This window comes from Sabethes cyaneus, chromosome 3, assembly GCF_943734655.1.
Source record: "Sabethes cyaneus chromosome 3, idSabCyanKW18_F2, whole genome shotgun sequence".
Classification (NCBI taxonomy): Eukaryota; Metazoa; Arthropoda; class Insecta; order Diptera; family Culicidae; genus Sabethes; species Sabethes cyaneus.
The window spans coordinates 112,230,558-112,253,285 of record NC_071355.1 but is presented as its reverse complement, the minus strand read 5'-3'; the positions used below and the strand labels follow the sequence as shown (position 1 = coordinate 112,253,285).

At 39.1% G+C, this 22,728-nt stretch overlaps 1 protein-coding gene across 1 annotated transcript in view; it reads left to right on the top strand.

Moving 5' to 3' along the window:
* Positions 1-22,728, top strand: part of LOC128744299 (neurogenic locus notch homolog protein 3) — a 380,284-nt gene that overhangs the window by 16,483 nt on the left and 341,073 nt on the right. The gene's annotated exons all lie outside the window — the stretch shown is intronic.

The following is a 22,728-nucleotide window of genomic DNA, read 5'->3' as shown; positions in this document are numbered from 1 at the left end:
AAAGGTTCATACATTGCCCAATTATGAAAAAATATTCAATACTGCTAAAAGCAACTTTTATAAAATGTCTGGTTGGTATACCGGCCCGCGGAATGTGTCATTACACTTTATTTTGACGTAGGACTACGTCTTACGGCAAGTTTTGAGATAGGGTGTCATTCCAAAAAATCGAAAAATGCGAGCGTCACGAAAAATGAAAGGTTTTGAGCGCTAATAGCTCAGTGGTTTTCCGATCGATTTTCAATATTCTTACACCAATCGATCGGAAAATCTTCTAACAATTAACCCAAATGAAGAAAAGTATGGATTCTTGATGCTGAACTATTGAAAAATTGAAAATAATGAACCTATGTTTTACAAGAATTTTCGCTTCGTGATTGGTTGGAAGATTCTTTACGATGATCTAAACCTATACCAATTTGATATCTGTGCTTGGGAAGTAAGCCAAAACAAGTGACGAAGTTTCCTCATTTCAACAAGATTTCTTGTCACCGCGGTTAAACCTAGACCATTTTGATGTCCTTGCTTGGGAAGTACGCCAGAAAGAGTGCAAAAGCCCCCTCGTGCCAACAGATTACTTACGAACGCGATTAAACCTAGTCCAATTTGATGTCTGTGTTAGGAAAGTATGCCAGAAAAAATGACACAAGTTCGTTGTCCCAACAGATTGCAAATTCTTTACTGCGAGACGATTAAACCTAGGCGATTTGATATCTGTGTTGGAAAAATGTGCTACAGCTGTAGTAGTGTAGTGTTCTGTTACGATCTGACTCTGTATGAATACGCATGCTTGCCGTTTCATTAGAAGTGTAGTGAAAAGATGTGCTGTTGATAAAATAGGATTAAATTGGTAAAATCCCTTCAACGTGGGGAACCATGGGTAATAAAAACAATCTTTAATTTCAGTAAGGTAGCAGGAAAGCAATAGTGTTCTTGATTTTGTTAGGTGGTTTTCAAATGCACAATCTTTTGAGAATTGAATGTATGCAATGTTACTACCTTGATAAATGTTACATACAACGCATATAGCATGTTTATATGTTGCATATAGCATGTATACATGAAGAATCGAATGATTACAAGCATGAATACATGCTACTATCACTACAAAGAGACTTACGTAGTCCTGCGTCACCTATATATACGGTCGTGCCTTGTACACAACCCCTCTGATTTTTTTGTCCCTTCAATTTTCGAAAATTTGGGAAAGAGGGGGCGACATAAACTTTTTTTCAAATTTGTATAAGCCTTATTTTAGTATCAAATGAAAGGTTTTGACACTGCGAATGTATCTGCAAAATTTCATAAGAATTGGTTTTGCCGGTCAAAAGATATTAACCCTCGAACACTCGCTCCAACTTTTGTAACACGGTTACTCGTGCGCACAATAGCAAAAAACTAAAAAAAACGTGCGCATTACAGTTTTGACTGCAAGAAATTGGTTTTCGATTTATCGAACCTTTGGAAGAGTTTCCTGAAATTGAAAGCTCTACCGTCTGGTAGAATTTAAATTTTGATTAATCCCCATAAAAAAGAAATAAAAAAATTATTTTTCTTAAGTTTCAATATAACACATTGACGAGTTCTACAAAGTTTTAGAGCATATTATTACAAGAAATTTTGCTGAAGATAGCAACCTTCTATCTCTTCAGCGAAGATAGAAAAACCTTATTTATTACTTTTTCATGTATTACAAAGTTGTACAAATAGTAAAAATACACAACTTTGCTGAATATAGTATTCCTCTATGTTTGTTTGTTCAGGAACTGTAGAATTTTGATTATCAAAAATACCCTAATTTTGACTCCGAATGACTTGACTACCAACATACGGATACATTTTAAACATTGTACAATTGCTGATAGTTTTGCTGCAGAAAAACACCATTTTTCCAAATGAAAAAACGAGAGAAAATTCCGGTTGGAGTCAATTGCGGTACACCTCACATGCTGCTTGCTTCATTTCTGTGATGTGCATTGAATAGTTATGGCATTTTGATCATAAAAAGTTTATTGAAGAATATACGTTAGTTAAACAACGATTTGTAACTTTATAACAATATGGCATTCAAAAACCTACACGTGTTGTACAATATACAACAGCGTGAGTAACCGAAGGTTAATACAAATTGATGAAATTTACTCAAGAAAACTTTATTAATGTGAATCAAACACAATAGCATTACAGAAAATTATGCATAGTTCAAAAACCTATAAATCAGACCTCTGCTGCGCAATGTATATGTTAAAGACTAATATTTCCTCTTACAACTTACTTTTACTTGCATTTACTCACATTAATAACAACTTACGCAGCAATTTCAGGAAAAAAGGATCTATCCAAATTTATAAGTGGTCCTATTTTGTTCAAATTTTGTAAACTTGTTCAATTTCCAATATTTTTTATGTAAACCAACGTAATACGCAACGTTTACTAATTACTACAAAAGTTCATTTCATTGGACAAAGTAGTCTTAGACCAATAGATGAATTATGTTTCGAAGACGTAGCGATTTCTATCTCAAATAGCAATTAAGACCGTATAACAAAGGTTCCTTTCACCAATAGGTGAATTAAATCAGGTTTTGATATTATTCCTACTGTAAACAGCCTCAGCGAGGGCCCCAGCTAATGTCAAAAAATCTTTATATGTGTGCGTGGTGGAATACTTCATGGACAAGAGAGTACTTTTCGATAGCCTGCTACCAACAGTTCCCCACGTTGAAGGGTTTTACCAATTCGATCCCATTTTATCAGCAGCGCATCTTTTTACTACGCTTCCAATGAAACGCAGACATGCACCGAAAAAACTATACACGTGCGTTCAATGTGCAGATCACATGTCGACCAACATTTGAAAAGGGCAGATAAGCCAACTGTCAAACAGACCGAGCGAGAGTTATTTTTTGCTGGAGCAGCATAGGAAAATTAACTCTCACTCGTTCTGTTTGACAGTACAGTTTCATAGGAATAACACATGAATCATATTCAATGGTAAAACCATGGGTAAAACACTTTTAGATGACCTGATATTCACATCAACTCATCGTGAAAGCCACGTGAATTTCAAATAGAATGACATTTCTTAAGAGTAACCCTTTGATTAAACGTATAAAATCAGTGAAATATTTATCAAAACTTACACCTTAATTTGCAGTGCAAAAGCAGTGACTCCTATGTTGATTGAAGGTTTGTTGAAAAAGCCCGAATTAATCCACCTAGCGGTGTGACCTAGCCTTTCTACAGCCGCAATAATTATTTTTCAATTTTTTAGGAACATCTATAATTAACTTGACTATATTTTTAAATATCCGTTCCTCAGAGGTGGGCACCGCTAATCAGCTAACCGCTAACCTTTTAGCCAGCAAGTAGTGCGTTCGCTAGGTTTGAAATCTGCTAGCGCTTTCATTAGCTTTCGAGAAGTTAAAGTGCCACTAAATAAACTACTAGCCGCTAATTTTTGAAAATAATAACAAAAATAAGTGTGCGGTTTCTTACAAATTGATAAAATTGCTCGCTGCTGTTCGCGACGCGAGCAAATATAGTTCATTCATGGCTAGTTGAACTATTTCCAAAAATTATTTTCAAAAATTAGTGGCTGGTAGTTTATTTAGTAGTACTTATGTTTATCGGAAGGTAATAGAAGCGCTAACACATTTAAAACCTAGCGAACGTGCTACTCGCTAGCTAAAATGTTAGCGGTTAGCTGATTAGCGGTGCCCACCTCTGCCGTTCCTTATTATTCAAAATTCTTATATCTGAAAAAAAAGGTAATATCTGAATCTGAAAAAATAACTGAGTAGAGCATTAGATATGAAAAACGAAAAAGTGAAATTGGACTTTTTCTTAGTTGGCGCTCTTTCAGTTCATTATTTTTGCATGAAAATCGAAACTAAAAATAATCATTAGTTTGATCGTATCGTTTATATGATATTCCCCTTAAGATGTTTTAGGAAACGATGAGATCAAAGAAACAAAAGCAGCGCCATACACATGCTTGAGGATGGGCATATGATCGACATAATTTTCGGCGCTTGTTATTTTTCCTGATATGAGTGAACCCATATTAATTTATGTATTAAAACATGATACATGACATATGATATTATCTTTTAAAGTGTCACTAGCGTAAACAAATTGTACAGAATTATTAGTATTTCTTCCTCTTTTTCATATAAAATTTCTAAGCTCTAGCATCTATTGATTGGAAAAGCATCTATTGATGCGCAAAATTTGTTTGAAATTGGCATAAATTTATTTGGGAAAATCAACTCATTAGTATTTTAAATACTATACACCACTATACCTATATGATTAAATCAAATACTTTTCTTCGCTTTTTGCTTTGCTCGTCCGATTGCGAGTAACAGCAAGTAAAGAAAATGACAATTGAAATGTTTCTCACTCTTCTTGTATTTCTATGCAAATTTTAAAATTGCAAATTACATATACATACATACACACATACACGCATACATCATACATACATACATACATACATACATACATTCATAAATACATACACACTTAAACGATTCGGTAAAATTTACCGAAATCTAAACAGCTGAACGTTCGGTAAAATTTTTTATTGCACCAAACATTACTAATGATCTGTAAACGTCGATTGGCACCATCGAAATTTTTACCGAACGTTCAGCTGTTTAGATTTCGGTAAAATTTGACCGAATTCGGTGCTTTTTATTAAGTGTGTACATACATACATACATACATACATACATATATACATACATACATACATACATACACGCATGCATACATACATACACATACATAACACATACATTAATGTATTTCGATTTTATACATTTTAACGGTTTAATATACGGCGCTGAAGTGTTAAAGTTTGAATAACTTTTGAATCAATCGTCCGATTTTCAGTAACTTGGTTTCGTTTTATAGATCTCAACAGTAACTTTCAAATGATAATAAATTGTAGGATGTTTCCTATTGAATTAATGCTTATAAGCAACAAAAAGCAGTTTTAACGCGATTACTAGACACAACACTTATGGTTCTTACAAAAAAACATAAATACCTTATCCGCTAACCGGTTTCGGGTATGATGCTACCCATCATCAGAGCGGTGGTCGACTGGATACACAGTAGTAATCTGCTGTTTACTACAGTTTCAACTACTTTGTATCCAGTCGACCACCGCTCTGATGATGGGTAGCATCATACCAGAAACCGGTTAGCGGATAAGGTATTTATGTTTTGACGTAGGACTACGTCTTACGGCAAGTTTTGAGATAGGGTGTCATTCCAAAAAATCGAAAAATGCGAGCGTCACGAAAAATGAAAGGTTTTGAGCGCTAATAGCTCAGCGGTTTTCCGATCGATTTTCAATATTCTTACACCAATCGATCGGAAAATCTTCTAAGAATTGACCCAAATGAAGAAAAGTATGGATTCTTAATGTTGAACTATTGAAAAATTGAAAATAATGAACCTATGTTTTACCAGAATTCTCGCGTCGTGATTGGTTGGAAGATTCTTTACGATGATCTAAACCTATACCAATTTGATATCTGTGCTTGGGAAGTAAGCCAAAACAAGTGACAAAGTTTCCTCATTTCAACAAGATTTCTTAACACCGCGGTTTAACCTAGACCATTTTGATGTCCTTGCTTGGGAAGTACGCCAGAGAGAGTGACAAAGCCCCCTCGTGCCAACAGATTTCTTACGAACGCGATTAAACCTAGTCCAATCTGATGTCTGTGTTAGGGAAGTGTGCCAGAAAAAATGACACAAGTTCGTTGTCCCAACAGATCGCAAATTCTTTACTGCGTGACGAAGACGATTGAACCTAGGCGAATTTGATATCTGTGTTGGAAAAATGTACTACAGTTGTAGTGTTCGGTTATAATACGGCTCTGTATGAATACGCATGCTTGCCGTTTCATTAGAAGTGTAGTGAAAAGATGTGCTGTTGATAAAATAGGATTGAATTGGTAAAATCCCTTTAAAGTGGGAAACCATGGATAATAAAAACAATCTTTAATTTCAGTAAGGCAGCAGGAAAGTAATTGTTTGTGTTCTTGATTTTTTTAAATTGTTTTCAAATGCACAATCTTTTAAGAATTGAACGGATGCAATGTTACTACTTTGATAAATGTTACATACAACGCATGTAGCATGTATGGGTCATTCCACGGGAAATTTACAGTCAAAATTTTTTTTCTCTTCGGAATATTTTTTTTACGTTCTTTGTTCAAAAAAAATCGACACGTATTTTTGTATTTCGATGTTACTGTTGGAATTCGCAAGATATGATTTTTTAAAGTATTGTAATCCGAAAAAATCACTATTTTTTAAATACTGATTGCAAACATAGTTTGTAATATCAAAAAATGACTTTCTACCAGATGTGTTCACTATTCCACAAGCTTTCAAAATTGGTATACCATACCTCCTCTCGATTGTTTTTCAATAGTTAAATAGTGCATTTTTATAAACAATTGCAATTTTTTCAAAGTTGGAACTTTTTTTTCTCAATTTTTTTTATTTTAAAATATTTGTTCATCTTTCAAGAAGAAGCATGCATAATTTGGAAATGGAGAAATGAAAACTCTGGAAGTTATGAGTTTTTATGTCTCAGCGCGTGTGTTAATGTGAAGCGAGCGGTAATGCTCAATCGATGTTCTAACCCACGGGCAGCTTCATAACGAGGCCGCCTATGATGCTATTAAGTGTAACGTGTCGTTGAAGCACGCATGTTCGTCCGCTCGTTTGCATTAACGTGCGCGCTTCGATATAAAAATTCATAACTTCTAGAGTTTTCATTTCTCCATTTCCAAATTTTGCATGCTTCTTCGAGAAAGATGAACCAATATTTTGAAGTAAAAAAAATCGAGAAAAAAAAGTTCCAACTTTGAAAAAATTGCAATTGTTTATAAAAATGCACTATTTAACAATCTTTTAAGAATTGAACGGATGCAATGTTACTACTTTGATAAATGTTACATACAACGCATGTAGCATGTATGGGTCATTCCACGGGAAATTTACAGTCAAAATTTTTTTTCTCTTCGGAATATTTTTTTTACGTTCTTTGTTCAAAAAAAATCGACACGTATTTTTGTATTTCGATGTTACTGTTGGAATTCGCAAGATATGATTTTTTAAAGTATTGTAATCCGAAAAAATCACTATTTTTTAAATACTGATTGCAAACATAGTTTGTAATATCAAAAAATGACTTTCTACCAGATGTGTTCACTATTCCACAAGCTTTCAAAATTGGTATACCATACCTCCTCTCGATTGTTTTTCAATAGTTAAATAGTGCATTTTTATAAACAATTGCAATTTTTTCAAAGTTGGAACTTTTTTTTCTCAATTTTTTTTATTTTAAAATATTTGTTCATCTTTCAAGAAGAAGCATGCATAATTTGGAAATGGAGAAATGAAAACTCTGGAAGTTATGAGTTTTTATGTCTCAGCGCGTGTGTTAATGTGAAGCGAGCGGTAATGCTCAATCGATGTTCTAACCCACGGGCAGCTTCATAACGAGGCCGCCTATGATGCTATTAAGTGTAACGTGTCGTTGAAGCACGCATGTTCGTCCGCTCGTTTGCATTAACGTGCGCGCTTCGATATAAAAATTCATAACTTCTAGAGTTTTCATTTCTCCATTTCCAAATTTTGCATGCTTCTTCGAGAAAGATGAACCAATATTTTGAAGTAAAAAAAATCGAGAAAAAAAAGTTCCAACTTTGAAAAAATTGCAATTGTTTATAAAAATGCACTATTTAACTATTGAAAAACAATCGAGAGGAGGTATGGTATATCAATTTTGAAAGCTTGTGGAATAGTGAACACATCTGGCAGAAAGTCATTTTTTGATATTACAAACTATGTTTGCAATCAGTATTTAAAAAATAGTGATTTTTTCGGATTACAATACTTTAAAAAATCATATCTTACGAATTCCAGCAATAACATCGAAATACAAAAATACGTGTCGATTTTTTTTAACAAAGAACGTAAAAAAAATATTCCGGAGAGAAAAAAAATTTTGACTGTAAATTTCCCGTGGAATGACCCGTATATATGTTGCATATAGCATGTATACATGAAGAATCGAAAGATTACAAGCATGAATACATGCTATTATCACTACAAAGAGACTTACGTAGTCTTGCGTCACCTATATATGCGGTCGTGTCTTGTACACAACCCCTCTGATTTTTTTGTAAGAACCATAAGTGTTGTGTCTAGTAATCGCGTTATTTAGTGTTCTTACATTGCACATAAAATCAATATATATATTGAAGCAGTTTTAAATACATTTTTTTCACATTTCTTTATGTAACTTTCAAACCACAAGCCCATTCGTCATGAAATTTTGAAGTTAAGGTTTTAAAAGACTCCTCTTTCATATGCAATCAATTTTATTCAAATCGGTTAAGGGACCTATGAGATAATGAAGTCCCATATTTTTCATATTTTTATACATAACTTTTGAACTAAAAGTCCGATCGGTATGAAATTGAATAGCGAACAATGAGACACCTAGACCTTTTATTTGACACTAAGATCATTAAAATCGGTCCAGCCATCTCCGAGAAATGTTGGCTCAATCAAAAGTGTTCCACACACACACACACACACATACACACACACAGAAAATGCTCAGTTTTCGAAGCTGAGTCGAATGGTATATGACATTCGTCCCACTAGGCTTTCTTTCGATTTTCGGTTTTTCGAGTGATTCCTATACCTTTATACTATATTTTCATATAGTAGAAAGGCAAAACATGGTTGTTTAGCGTGTTTTCCATATGAAATATTTCATTTCACGTTAAATCGAAAGGAAACACTTTTGATACCCGAATGATTGACATATGAAACAAGATTATTAATATTTGCACATTGAAATTCATGTGTAAGATCTTTTGATAATGCCGTGTCTCTTTTTATCGGTGTGCGTGTCCATACAGAATTATAGTATAACCGAACACTACAGCTGTAGCACACTATTCCAACACAGATATCAAATTCGCCTTGGTTTAATCGTCTTACTACCGTAAAGAATTTGCGGTCGGTTTGGATAAGAAACTTTTGTCATTTTTTCTGGCACACTCCCCCACGCTATGTCCAAAGGCTCTTATTATTTAACTTTCATGCACCTCAGATTTTTCTTCACAGGATGTTAGTATTGGTCAAAACGATTAATTTATAAAAGGTCTTAAAATATTCTATCTTGGGTTTTTTGAAAAATTCAATTTTTAAGTATGCATAGGAGTCATTTCCTCTCAAGTGGCCTTACCCGTTGTAATCGACCACCTCCGATTTCAACCAAATTTGGTATAATTACTCATTCCGATCCCACATTCAATTTCTCAAAGTTTTGACGTAGGACTACGTCTTTGTTTACTATACTGGGACTGGGTAGCACTTTATGAAAACGAAAATAGAAGTGTAACGTTTGAATGAAAGATTTCAAATGCTAATAACTACTAAACTACTGAACGAAACTAAACAATTTGTATGTCGTTGGATAGATAAAATGGCCAGCAATTTTATGGGGGGGGGGGGGGTTAGCGACCACTTTTAAGGAGGGCGTAAGGGGGGGGGGGCTCCCATACAAATGAAAGACAAATTTCCTCAAAACTCGAGAAATAATCAAACAAATGAAACCAAATTTGGCATGTGAAGGGTTCAGAAGGAAGGATTTTTTTCTATGGTGAGTTCAGACCACTCCCCTCCTTAAGAGGGGAGCTCCCATACAAATAATATACAAATTTCCTCATAACTCGAGAACTAATCACGCAAAGGGAACCAAATTTGGCATGTGGAGGTTTCAGAAGGCAGAATTTTTTTCTATGGTGTACTGAGACCCTTTGCCTTTCTAAGAGGGGGGTTCCCATACAAATGAAATGCAGTTTAACCATAACTCTAGAACTAATCAAGCAAATGGAAACAAATTTGGCTTGTGGTGGTTTCAGAAGGCAAGATTTTTTTCTATGGTTAATTCAGACCCCTCCCCTCTTTAAAAGGGGGCTCTCATGCAAATAATATACAAATTTCCACATAACTCAACTAATCAAGCAAATGGAACCAAATTTGACATGTGGGGGTTATTGGAGGTATGAATTTATTTTATGATGGTTTGAGGATAAGGACTCTCATAAACAGAATAAAACAGAAATTTTTGCGTATTAGCCATATTTTCTGCTATGTAACAAGCGGTAAGCTGTGAAAGTAAACTAGTAAAATCTTCTCGGAGCAAAAGACAATGAATCGACGCCGCTAACTTACATGCCTGTTGCCATTCATGTCAAAAGAGAAGGACATTTGAATGGCACGTCATATTTGCAATGAATGTGCTATGACTTTAATGTTGTTTGTAACCAATGGCCCTTTTAAAGGCCACAAGCGAGTTATAGTAAGATTGTTGAAACATGTCAAACTACGCATTATCATATTCAATACAATAATCTGTGGGCTGGTCATTCATTACCATTTCAACCTTTATGATGCATACAAGTGATTTTTAAAAGAAATCTCTATGTCTCATTGGTTGCAGGCCTTGTACTTATGAACCCCCGTCCACGTATTTCCAAAGTGACTGTTGCATTCAATGAAGAATTGAATTTGAATATTTCGCTCTTCTCTTTTAAAAATTCAATTAAACAATGGCACTAACAAATTCTCATAAACATACATATTCCAGAAATGCAGTCCTTGATCTAATGATCTGATATAGTCCTACGTCACCCTTTCGTACAACCCTTAGGGCTGTATACCTTGTAGTTTTTTACGGATTGATCAATCCCCCTTTCAGTGCCGCTTCTCTATTTTTCTCAGATTTTCGAAAAAAAAACTCATTTTTTACTGCATGTCACTGCAAGGGGGATTGATCAATCCGTAGAAAACTTCGGGAAATTAAACGTGGAGTTGGAATGAACAATTATACCAAATTTGGTTGAAATCTAAGTGGTCGATTATAACGGGTAGGGTCACTTGAGAGGAAATGACTCCTATGTAGAGCAGGGCGGGGCATAAGTGCGATGTTTGAAGTTGTCTTCAATTTTCGTGAGATATAAAGAAGAACAACAACATAACATGTTTTATAGTGATGCAGTAACTCAATGTCTTCACATTCAACTATAAATCATCTGCGGTAATAGTGTTTTGCAAAATAAATTCTTCTTTCTTCTGATCAAGTGCAGATTCGCACTTTTACCCCACTAGAGGAGCAAAAGTGCGACTACCGCGGGGCAAAAGTTCGAAGCTAGAATCCATGAAATTAGCCCAGCAGTAGCTAACAAAACCATATTATATTCAACCTGCGTTATGTTTCGGTAAGGAATATTCTCAATTTGCACCTTTTCTATTTTGCGCTGGTGTATTGCAGCCTCCGTTAGATCGAAACTTTTCCAAACGTTTGTTTTTTGTTTCATCAGCGGTAACACATTGTTTTTCTTCGGCCAACATCTGTAGAGCACACAGTTTTCTGCAGATCTTTCATTTCTAGTATCTGTAATATAGTGCCTAAAGCTTTATATAATTAGCTATACATTTTTGCCTCGTCCATGAATCGCACTTTTGCCCAGTTCGTGAATCGAACTTTTACCCCGCTAGGCGCTTGACTGGGTTAGATTAAATAACGGAAAAGCGAAATATATTTCGCCGTATTTTCAAAACAGATATGTGAGTGATGTAAAACGCTGCTACAAAATTTCAACAAGTAATATCCTCCTGTTGATATCGTATTTGCCGTATAACGAAAAATTACATCGAAACCGCCCTAAAATAACATTTGCACATAACTCAGCAACTATGCTTCGTAAGTAACCAAAGTTTACGTTAGATTCAAGCTGTCAAAGTAGTCACCCATCCATGCCAATGTAGAAAATTTACTCGGAATCTGCACCGCATTGCACTTTTACCCCTCCTTACTCCATACTTAAAAATTGAGTTTTTCAAAAAAACCCAAGATAGAATATTTTAAGACCTTTTTTAAATTAATCGTTTTAACCAATACTAACATCCTGTGAAGAAAAATCTGAGGTGCATGAAAGTTAAATAATAAGTACCTTCGGACATAGCGTGTCCCCTAACACAGACATCAACTTGAAGTAGTCTCAATCGCGTCCATAAAATTTTTTGTTGAAACGAGGAAGCTTTGTCACTCTTTCGGCGTAAGGGTGTCCCACATCAAATTGCTGCTGCTCGAGCCAAAGATGCTGATACCTGATACCCACATCAAATTGCACCACGGAAGAAACGCTGTAGAAAATTACCCATAGGGTATTTTCTCGAAGAGTTGGGTGGAAGTAGTTTAAAGTGTATTGTTTATTCTGTATTTTTACCGCGATCAGTTTTCTAAAATTGGAAAAAACAACAAGGTATACAACCCTAAGGGTTGTACGAAAGGGTGACGTAGGACTGTGTCATATAATACTCATTACATTGATAACATGTTTTAATCGATGAAGTATAACTTTATGTCTGATCATTAGATCAAAGATTAATGCAAACTGCATTTATGGCATATGCATAGTTGAGTATCTGTGAGTATCATTGTTTGAGTGTTTATTTGTAAAAGAAGAGCGAAATATTCTGATTTAATTTTTCATTGAATCAATGGTGGTTTTGAAAAAAACCGTTTGAAATTGTTTGGTGGCCCTGAAAAGAACTATGTTTGAGCTGATAGCACTTCTTAAAAATCAGTACTACAATTACTGTTGCCAATATATAGATGGATGTCGCAATTCGGTCCTTTAGACTCTAGGATGATGGTTGCCCGCTAATACAGGAGTGATAGGAAATACCAAATCACTGTAAAGTAGAAATGGATTAGTTTTATCAAAATACTGACCGTCCGTCAGTGCGATCGTGCGATAAATGAGCAGACGGCGAACCAAGTGTACCATTTTATAGTCACTGGCACTGGCACTGCCGCTGCTACTTGTAAGCTAGTGTAGGTGGTGGAGGAAACCATATCGGCTGCTGCTGCTTAAATGATTGTCCGACACTGATTGAGCAAGCTATCGAACAATTTCGCATGTCTGCGATGGGGATAATGCAAAATGTAACGTAAAGTGCATCGTGTGGGATTCACGTTGGCCATTGCCCGCTGATTCTGTTTGTCTTCGGGGTCGGTGTTAGCCGTTAATAGCCATCGATGTTGCCAATTGGATTGGAAAAGGGGTGTGGCTTACAAAGTGGTCTCAAAGGTTATCATTTGGATCCAAATCCTTTGGTGTATCTAATTGTCGTCCGTGCCTGTGAAGCTAGGCGATCACAAGGGAAATGTATGGAAAAATTCGACCCTAAAACTTTACACACATTTTCACTATTTAGCGAATAAAAAAATATTATTAATATGTTACTATAAAATTGCTGGACATTTTATCTATCCAACGACATATTAACTGTTATGTTTCGTTCAGTAGTATAGTAGCTATTAGCGTTTGAAATGTTTCATTCAAACGTTACACTTCTATCACTGACGAACTGACATGACACTTAGAAGAAAATCCTTTAAAAACCATCGTCCTATACATTTTGCTAGCACACTAGCACCCTCTGTTATGCATGTCGCGGAGTAGCTTGCATTTGCAGGGTTTTATGCTGTAGGGTTTTTACATTTGAATGGTTTTATACTGAAAACTCGAAGTAGCACTCGCGCGTCGCGGTGTAGCCATGTTGCGAAACATGCTTTTTTGAAAAATGAGTGGTTTTTGATTGGACGATGGAATTGACGCGAGTGTCTCGTCTGTTTGTCTGTGCTTCTATTTTTCGTTTTTACAAAGTGCTACCCAGTCCTAGTATAGTAAATGAAGACGTAGTCCTACGTCAAAATGGCGTCACCCGAAAAGCAACGTCGCGAATTTATTTTGCGCAGGCAGCTGGAAAATCCTCAACTGTTTCATCGGGACATCGGAAAACAACTCGGAATCGTGCAGTCAACGATTAGTCGTGTGATTAAACGTTACTACGAAACTCTTAGCGTCGAACGGAAGGATTAATGCGGTCAGAATGGATGTTCTTTTAGTGATCAGGATCACAAGCGTAGCGTGAAAGCGTTTAGGTGGAATCCCAATGCTTCGGTCAGGTATGTGGCCAAAAAGTTGAATCTGTCCAAGTGTTTTGTTCAAAGCGTCAAGGACCGGGAGGGACTGCATACGTACAAAGTGCAGAAGGCTCCAAATCGTGACGAACGGTAAGATACGGTGGGAAAGTCACGGGCCCGGAAACTGTACTCCGAGATGCTGACGAAGTCTCGCTGTTTTATCATGGATGATGAGACTTACGTCAAGGCAGGCTTCCGGCAGCTTCCGGGGCTACTGTACTTCACCGCCCAGCACAAATTTGATGTTCCGGAGTAATATATACATGAAATACATGATTTGGCAAGCGATCTGCTCATGTGGCAAACGGAGTGCGCCGTTCGACTACCGGGACTGTGAACGGCCAGATCAACCTCAAGGAGTGTCTACAGAAGCGTCTGCTTCCTCTGTTGAAGTAACACGAGAGCCCTACGATCTTTTGGCCGGATCTAGTTTCGTGCCACTATTCAAAGGATATTCTAGAGTGGTACGAAGCCAACGGGATCACTTTCGTACCCAAGGACATGAACCTTCGCAACGCACCAGAACTAAGGCCCATCGAAAAATACTGGGCTGTTATGAAGCAGGCACTACGAAAGCATCCCAAAGAGGTCATTTCTGAGAAAGACATGAAGAAAAAGTACAGTAGAACTTGCAGCCAGATGTTTCACAGTGGTCCAAATAGCGAAATACGTGATCGTGTGATATTGCGCCGAAACGTGAAGCGTTATACGTGGATAAACCCTTTAAAACAGTTTTTAAACCCTGACTGATTGTGGTCAACTTTTACATGTTTAGAGTGTTCTAGAAAGTTGTTTATCTTGCTGAAATCAACGATAACGCTAAGCTATTAGTTATCCCAAATCTTGCGTAAGACGTAGTCCTACGTCAAAATAGATGCAAGTTGCATGTCTTAGTGACCCAAGCAACAATGTAAGTGTTATTGTAGACCTCCATACTTCATGTGTGACGAGACGCCATTGAGGGCCAAGAAAACTTCCGAAATTTTAATAGGTTTAAAGATGTACATACTACATATTTGTAGTTTTCATATGAACATTTCTCATTTTATGAACACATTTTTCATATTATCAATTCAAAACAAACTTCTTATGTTGCTCTGAAACTCCAAAAGTTAAGGCCATCTACAGATCTTTTGTGTTTACATACATGTTTAAATCACTTAAATATAAAAAAGAAGGTGTTGATAAAGTAAATTAAATGACACTTACAAATATTTCACACCCTAGGAAAGAAAAGATAATTATTGTACGCAGTACGTTCTTGTGAATTTTACTATTAGATAAGGATTTTGAGGACTAAGGAACTGATGTTTAAAAATAGAGTCAACTCAATAATAGATGTTCCTGAGAAAATTAAAAATACTGATTGTTGCAGTAGAAAGGGTAGGTCACACCGCTAGGTGGATTAATTCGGGTTTTTTACAAGTATTCACTTACGTTTAGTATCTTGAATTCTCTATTTGTTATTTTACTGTTCCACTTTATAGCTCTAGTAAACCAAAGAGTTCTGTGAGTAGTGAGTAGTTTTGTAGCTTATTAACGTCTTGCAAATATTATAATTTAAGTTTGATAATAATTTTACCGTCACTTATGTGTATTGGGATGCATCTAATATGCATACGCACCAGCCAGCATGGGTTTCAATACTGCATCTGTACAAACTAAACTTAGCGATTTATAATAGGCAACTAAATGAATTTTCCTCACCGATCTAATTGTAAATTTATCCAAGTAGAACTCTATTAAATAGTTACTTCACTAGGACCAAATATTCGTAGCTTTGTAGTTTTAAGGTTAGGCTAATACATTGGTAAAATATAAGCATAAATTCACATAATATAGCATAGTATTTTAAGTATCCGTATCATACCCTAATTCACTAGCTTTAAGTTCAACTTTGATGTTAATTAGCGATAGAATTAAGTATATAATATTGTAGATTAAACGATTTTATAAATTTCATATAATCACACCACGCTATCAACGATCTTTGTTACTCTTTATCTATTGTCCACGATGATCACGTAGATCTGACTGCAAGCGACTGAGTCCGACCGATATCATTTGACAGGTTGTGTCTTTGTGCAGAACTCAGGGTTGACTCTTGTGAGGCGCGTCGACCGATGGGTCGTAACACTCCCCCCGGGTATGCCAGTGTCGTGGCTTACCTGTCCATCGCGTTGAGCATCAAGTACTGCCAATTTGACTACCGGACGTTCCGGACCAACCCAGCGCCGCCAGAATATATTCGCCACCACTTGTGAAGTACGCCACGAACGCTTCAACATCGCCGCGCTGTCATCCAGTAAAGTTGCCGGCTTCAGACCACTGGATGAGCCCAGAATAAAGTAATTGGGAGTAAGGACTGGGGCTTCTGGGTCATCTTCTGGTACGTGCGTTAGTGGCCGTGAATTAACAGTGCCTTCGATTTCGATCAGGAGATTTCGGAGAACTTCGAAGCGAAGAAGATTCTGCGGTTGAATCTGCCTGAGGTTTCGCTTCACGGTATGGATAAGTCTTTCCCAAGGACCTCCCGTATGGGGAAATGCTGGAGGAATAAAGCGCCTTTCGGTGTTGGGACTGACAAATTACCGGACAATTTTTTCCTGATCTAACTCTGCAACTCTGTTTCGAGTTCCTTGCTTGTGACCACGAAATTTGTGCCACGGTCGCTGAATATTTGATTCGGAACACCCCGTCGCACCATGAAGTTTCTTATTGCCATAATACAGGAATCTGCGCTAAATGTCTGCGCTAAATAGACCACCCGTGTCGTCAGACAAGTTACCAATACACCCACCCGTTTTTCTGATCTTCACCCCACCACCACCATAAGCGGACCAAAGCGGGGCCCTGTAGCCGCAAGGTTACCGAGCCTGCCTTGACAAGCGAGTGGTCGTGGGTTCGAATCTTAGTAGAATCAGGCCATTCGATGTTAAGTGACTTTAGCATGGGTTTATTCTCAGGCCCCTCCACGTCCTTCCTACTACATTCTGCATTTACTAACAATGAAAGCCTCTTGCCAGGGCAAGTTATAACAGTGATACTTGCTTGAGGTGCGAATGAAGCCTCTTGTTCTTCTTGTTGATTTTAGCTTGTTCTGCTTCCTGGTTCTAGGAACGACATTGGTAATGCATAAGTAGTAAGGAACACATACATACACATGATACTGGCTCGAAGTGCGAATGAAGCCTCTTGCTCAAGGACAAATTATAACTAGTTTCCGCACTTCCTGGCTCTAGAGCTAGATTGGTTGAAAAGTAGTAAGAAGCGTAGAGAGAAAACGGGCTGAAAACAAACCGACACTTTAAGCACGGCTAATAAGCAGTTCGCTCACTCTATAGCGATATTGCAATAACAACGAAGTGCGGAACAACACCTGGATTAGATTACAATAGATAAAAATGCTAGTCGTAGTGATAATACCCACAGGCACAAAAAAAAAATAAGCGGACCAAAGTAGTCCACCCCCACGAAAGTAAATGGTCTTGTGAATGCCGCCGATCTAGCTTTTGGGAGATCGCACATTGGGGGTGCCTGGGGCACTGCCCTTTGGTTCTTGCACAACTGACAGTTCGCCCTAACATTTCGGAACACTACGTGCAGTTTCAGTATCCGGAATATCTGCCTTAGTTCGTTAACCACAGTCTCGTGATTACGGTGATGATAGCGCTCATAATAGTCCCGTACAATCAGTTGCGTAATATCCTCTCTGGTCCTTTGGAAGAATAATTGGGTTCTGTGCATCCATCGTAGCATACTCGCATCTGCTGATTTTTCCCCGTATCCGCATAATTCATTGTTCGTCGGAGAACGGATTCATTTTAAAGATTGTGCTTTGCTTATGAAGTGATTTCGATGTAGCTGGATTATTCGAGAGGATACTGACTGTATGTGGACGAGATTTCGCCGCAACGATTGCGTACTCCACAAAGCAGCCCTGCTGAAAACGGAAATACACTACAGCTGCGTAACCATCCTCACTTGCGTCGACGAACGTATGTAATTGTACATTGCTCTCTGGATCTAACATGGTCATCAGCCGATTGCATCACGGTATGCGGACGTCTTGCACCGAGGGAAGTACTTTCAACCACTTCTCCCATTTCGCGCTGAGACCGTCTGAAATTTCATCATCCCAGCCGACTTCTGAGCGCCAAATCTCTTGTAGCAGGACCTTAAGAAAGATCAACACGTGTGACAACAATCCTAGAGGGTCGAAAATGGCCATCAGCGTACGTAACACTTCCTTCTTGGTTGGTCGTTGCTTTCCCGACATCAGTTCGGGGTCGTGCTTCGGCGATAGCTTGAATGTGAGGGTATTGGCTTGTGTGCACCACCATAAACCTAAAACTTTTTCTGTGGCTAGTTCAAATCCCAGATTAAGGCTTTTCTCGTCAATTCGTTCCCGCTGGAGAGCTGCAAGGACCGCGGGAGAGTTTGAGTGCCAATTACGCATCTCAAAACAGGCTTGAGCGTGGACGTGTCGAACGTCTTGAGCTAGCTGTATTGCCTCTTCTTCCGTTTCCGTGCTTGTGAGCATGTCGTCCACGTAGTGGTGTTTAACGATCGCTTTTGTTGCTTTCGGGTACTTTCCAGCGTGCTTCTCAGCGTTCAAATTTTTGACGTATTGGGCACAGCTTGGTGAGCAACATGCCCCAAACGTCAGCACCTGCATAACGTAGGTACTAGGCTCTGCATCCGTCGGATTTTCCCTCCACAGAACCGCTGACAGTTTTGATCGTCTAATGCCATCCACACCTGATGGAATATCTCCCTCAGATCACCACAGATTGCCACCTTCTTCTCTCGGAACTGAATGAGCAGCGACGTCAACTGATCTTGTCCACTTAGCAACATAGAGCTCAGTGACACGCCGTTGGTTTTGGCTGCCGCGTCCCAAACGATGGAGGTCTTACCTGGTTTGGTCGAATTAAAAACGGAGAAGATAGGAAGGTACCATACTCGACTCTGGTTCTTCGATAACTCCTCAGTTGACAGTCTACGTATGTAGCCCTTCTCCATATATTCTCTGATTTTCGCTCACATTACTGCTGCCAGATTAGGGTCTTTTTTAGCCGTGATTCCAAACAGTGTAGCAGCTGTAACGCCTTGGGTTTGCTGTTTGGGAGCTGAAAGCTGTCGTACTTCCAGAGTATCTTGCATACGTAGTGACCACTTTTGTCTTGAGTGACAGCCTTGAGGATATTTTCAGCTCGCTAGTCGTAGATTGAAGCAAGACAGTTCTTGGGCTTGGATATTCCTATGCTTTCAAGCGAGAAGTAATCAGCCACCGTAGTCTGAAGAATGTCGTCAACCAATCCACCACAGGAACACCTCTGAAGGCTGTGATACCCAACTCCTCGCCTGGTTCTGAATCACCGTGTACGATCCATCCCAACCGTGTTTTTGTGGCAATTGGTTAATACAATCCACCTTCCCTACCTTTCAACGGTAGCGTTAAGTTGGCGTTATCAATATCGATAACCATGCGGGGTTGAACATCTTTATAGGATTCAATCGGAATTCCGCGCAAGTGCGGATACTGGACTGCTAGTTCCTTAGCATCGACGGACTGGTGAAACAGATCGAGATTGGAAACTGTATGTACCTCTTGCAGGCGGTACTTCTTATGATACTCCCTGTACCGGATATCTCGACATCTAGCCGCAGCGACTCGTTCTCCAAACGGCTCTTGTTGCTTGTCCACCGAAGACACAACGGTTCTGGTTTTCCCCCTAGCTTCAGTTCGGTCGCAAGATCAGCATCCATTAACGTGAGCGACGATCCGTCGCCTAGGAATGCATACGTTTTCACTACTTTCTCGGGTCCGTATAGGATGACAGGGACGACGCGGAATAGGATCTTGTTCGTAGTCTTCAGATGCGTATTACACTCTCGTTCAGTTTTGTTCTGCGTAGCGGTGACCACTGTGGACTCCTGATGTGATGTATTTCTCGATGCAGTTTTGTCTCATTGGTTATTGTGCAGAAGCTGATGGTGCTTGAATTGGCAGCCATTCTTCCCACAAACTTGTTGAGATTTGCATGAGCCTTTGTGCTTCTTAAGGCACTTCCTGCACATATCGAATTCCTTTACGGTTGCCCCTCGGGAGTTGTAGCTGAGTTCGGCAAACCGTGAGCACTTGTCAACTCCGTGACAGCCATTTTTGCACATTACACAGACTTTAACTAGAGGCATTGATGGGGTAGGTTTGTCGACTTGATTTGGCTTGGTCCAGCGGGCGTCCTCCTTTTCCTCCGTGTGCACGTTGAGGTAGGCTGGATCCTTCTTGCTTCGAGATGGTTTAGGATCTACGCTTGGCAGCACAGCAATTGGGCAGACAGTCTCGGCGAGATCGTACAACCATACCGAAAAGGTAGTGAGATTGACGTGCTGCAGAGTTCGTCGGTATTTTGCCCAATCGACCTTGAACGATGAAGGTAACTTATCTACTAGTTCACGTAGTAGCACAACATTATATGTATATTCGGCCAGTTGACAGGCCTCAATTGTGGCACACAGGTTCTGGACAGCTACAGAGAACTCGATAAATGTGTCTAATCGGTCCGATTTCGGCGCAGGAGTGCTCTTTATTTTCACGATTAGATTGTGTGCGATCACTTCGGGGTTGCCGTACAACATTCTTTAACATTGAGATGATGCCCGCTACGTTCGACGGGTGCATTAACCTACACCTCACCGTCTCAAATGCCTTTCCTTTGAGGCACTTTTGAAGACACACCAAGTTCTCTTCAGAGGTATAACCGCACATATTGGTAGTGGTGATGAACGTCGCGTAGAACAAAGGCCACTCCTCGCTAGCGCCAGTGAAGAAGGGAAGCTCCCGCGACACTGCTTGACGAGCGGTTATTGGGCTACGAGACAAGTTTGCATCATCTTCCGTTGTTTGCCCAAGAGTATTTGGTCTACGGTTATCGATCCACGACGGAAGCTGTGTGCTCTCCCTAAGCTCTCCGAAGACGATATGAATGAACTATTGGAACGACTCCCAAAACCAGTGTTGATACTTGGTGACTTCATCGCCCATCACCCCGCATGGGGTTCTAGCACGACAAATACGTTCGGCCGGTTCATCGCTGAAACAACGCTAGAAAAGCAACTCGTGATTTTAAACAATGGTTTACCAACGCGGATTGATCCGGCATCGGGCTCCACTTCGGCCATCGACCTCTCAGTTTGTTCAGAAGTATTAGCAGCTAAGTTTATATGGCGAACGCTACCAGATACTTATAACAGTGATCATTTCCCCATTACTGTCACCCTCTCTGGGTGGTCACAAGCAGCTTCAAAGCAAAGCCGGTGGCTGTACGACCAAGCGGATTGGACCGCGTACGAGCGTATAACCGCGGAGGCCATCAAACCGAATGACAACATCGAATTAGATGAGTTTGTTGACCGTTTGGTTATAGCAGCAAAGGCCAGTATACTTCGAACCTCCAGCAAGAATGGGCCAAAAGCGGTACCAAGGTGGTGCCCGGAAGTAGAAGCAGCATTAAAAAACCGACGAAAAATGCTAAGAACTCTGCGTAAGGATCATACGAAATCTGAAGCCCTAAAACGTTTCCAAGAAGCACGATCTGCAGCTAGAAAGGCCATCCAGAATGCAAAAAAAGCGGTCATGGGAGGAATTCATTGCGAAAATCTCTCCGAGCACATCTATATCAGAAATGTGGAGGACAGTAAACACACTGAGAGGCAAACGGCAACAAATCACAGCTGTAATCAAACGAGGCGATGGATACACCGACAAAGAAGAAGAAATAGCGTAAGAATTGGCAAAACATTACTATGAGAGATCGGCAACCTCCAGTTACCTTCCATCATTTCAGGAGCTAAAGACCAAAGCAGAACGGAATCGTATAAAACAACTAGCTGATACTGACGCAGTTTATAACTCTGATCTTAACATCGACGAGCTACGTTGGGCACTGGATAAGGGACGCAGCTTTTCTACAGGTCCAGACTCCATAGGATACTCGATGCTCCAACGTCTCCCCCTATCCGTAAAAACCGCTTTACTACAGTTGCTAAACAAAATCTGGCATAGGGGTACTTATCCTACCAGTTGGCGAATTGGAATGATAATCCCTATTCCAAAACCCAACTCGGAAGAAGCCGGTCCCTCTGCCTTTCGACCAATAACACTAACCAATAAACCAATAAAAGGACGGCTGTTCAACATGATAAATAGCTTTCTTGCAGAACAAACCTTTCGTGTGAACGTGAATGGCCATCTATCACGGGAAATGCCGCTGGAAAATGGGGTCCCTCAAGGATCCATACTTTCGGTAATCCTTTTTCTTATAGCAATTCAACCGATCTTCCGGGTAATGGCACACAACGTTTCAGTGCCACTATACGCGGATGACATCCTGCTAGTAGCAAAAGAAAATAAAAACAATTCACTGTTTCGTAAACTTCAAACAGCTGTGAAAAAAGTCAAGAAATGGGCAGCTAATGTTGGAATTAAAATCTCTGCTGCAAAATCCAGTATCTTCTATGGTAGTCCTAATGCGCGCCGTGAGCCCAGCAGCGACATCTCGATTAATGGTATAACAGTGCCTAAAACTAAGCGACTAAAAATTATCGGCATTACTC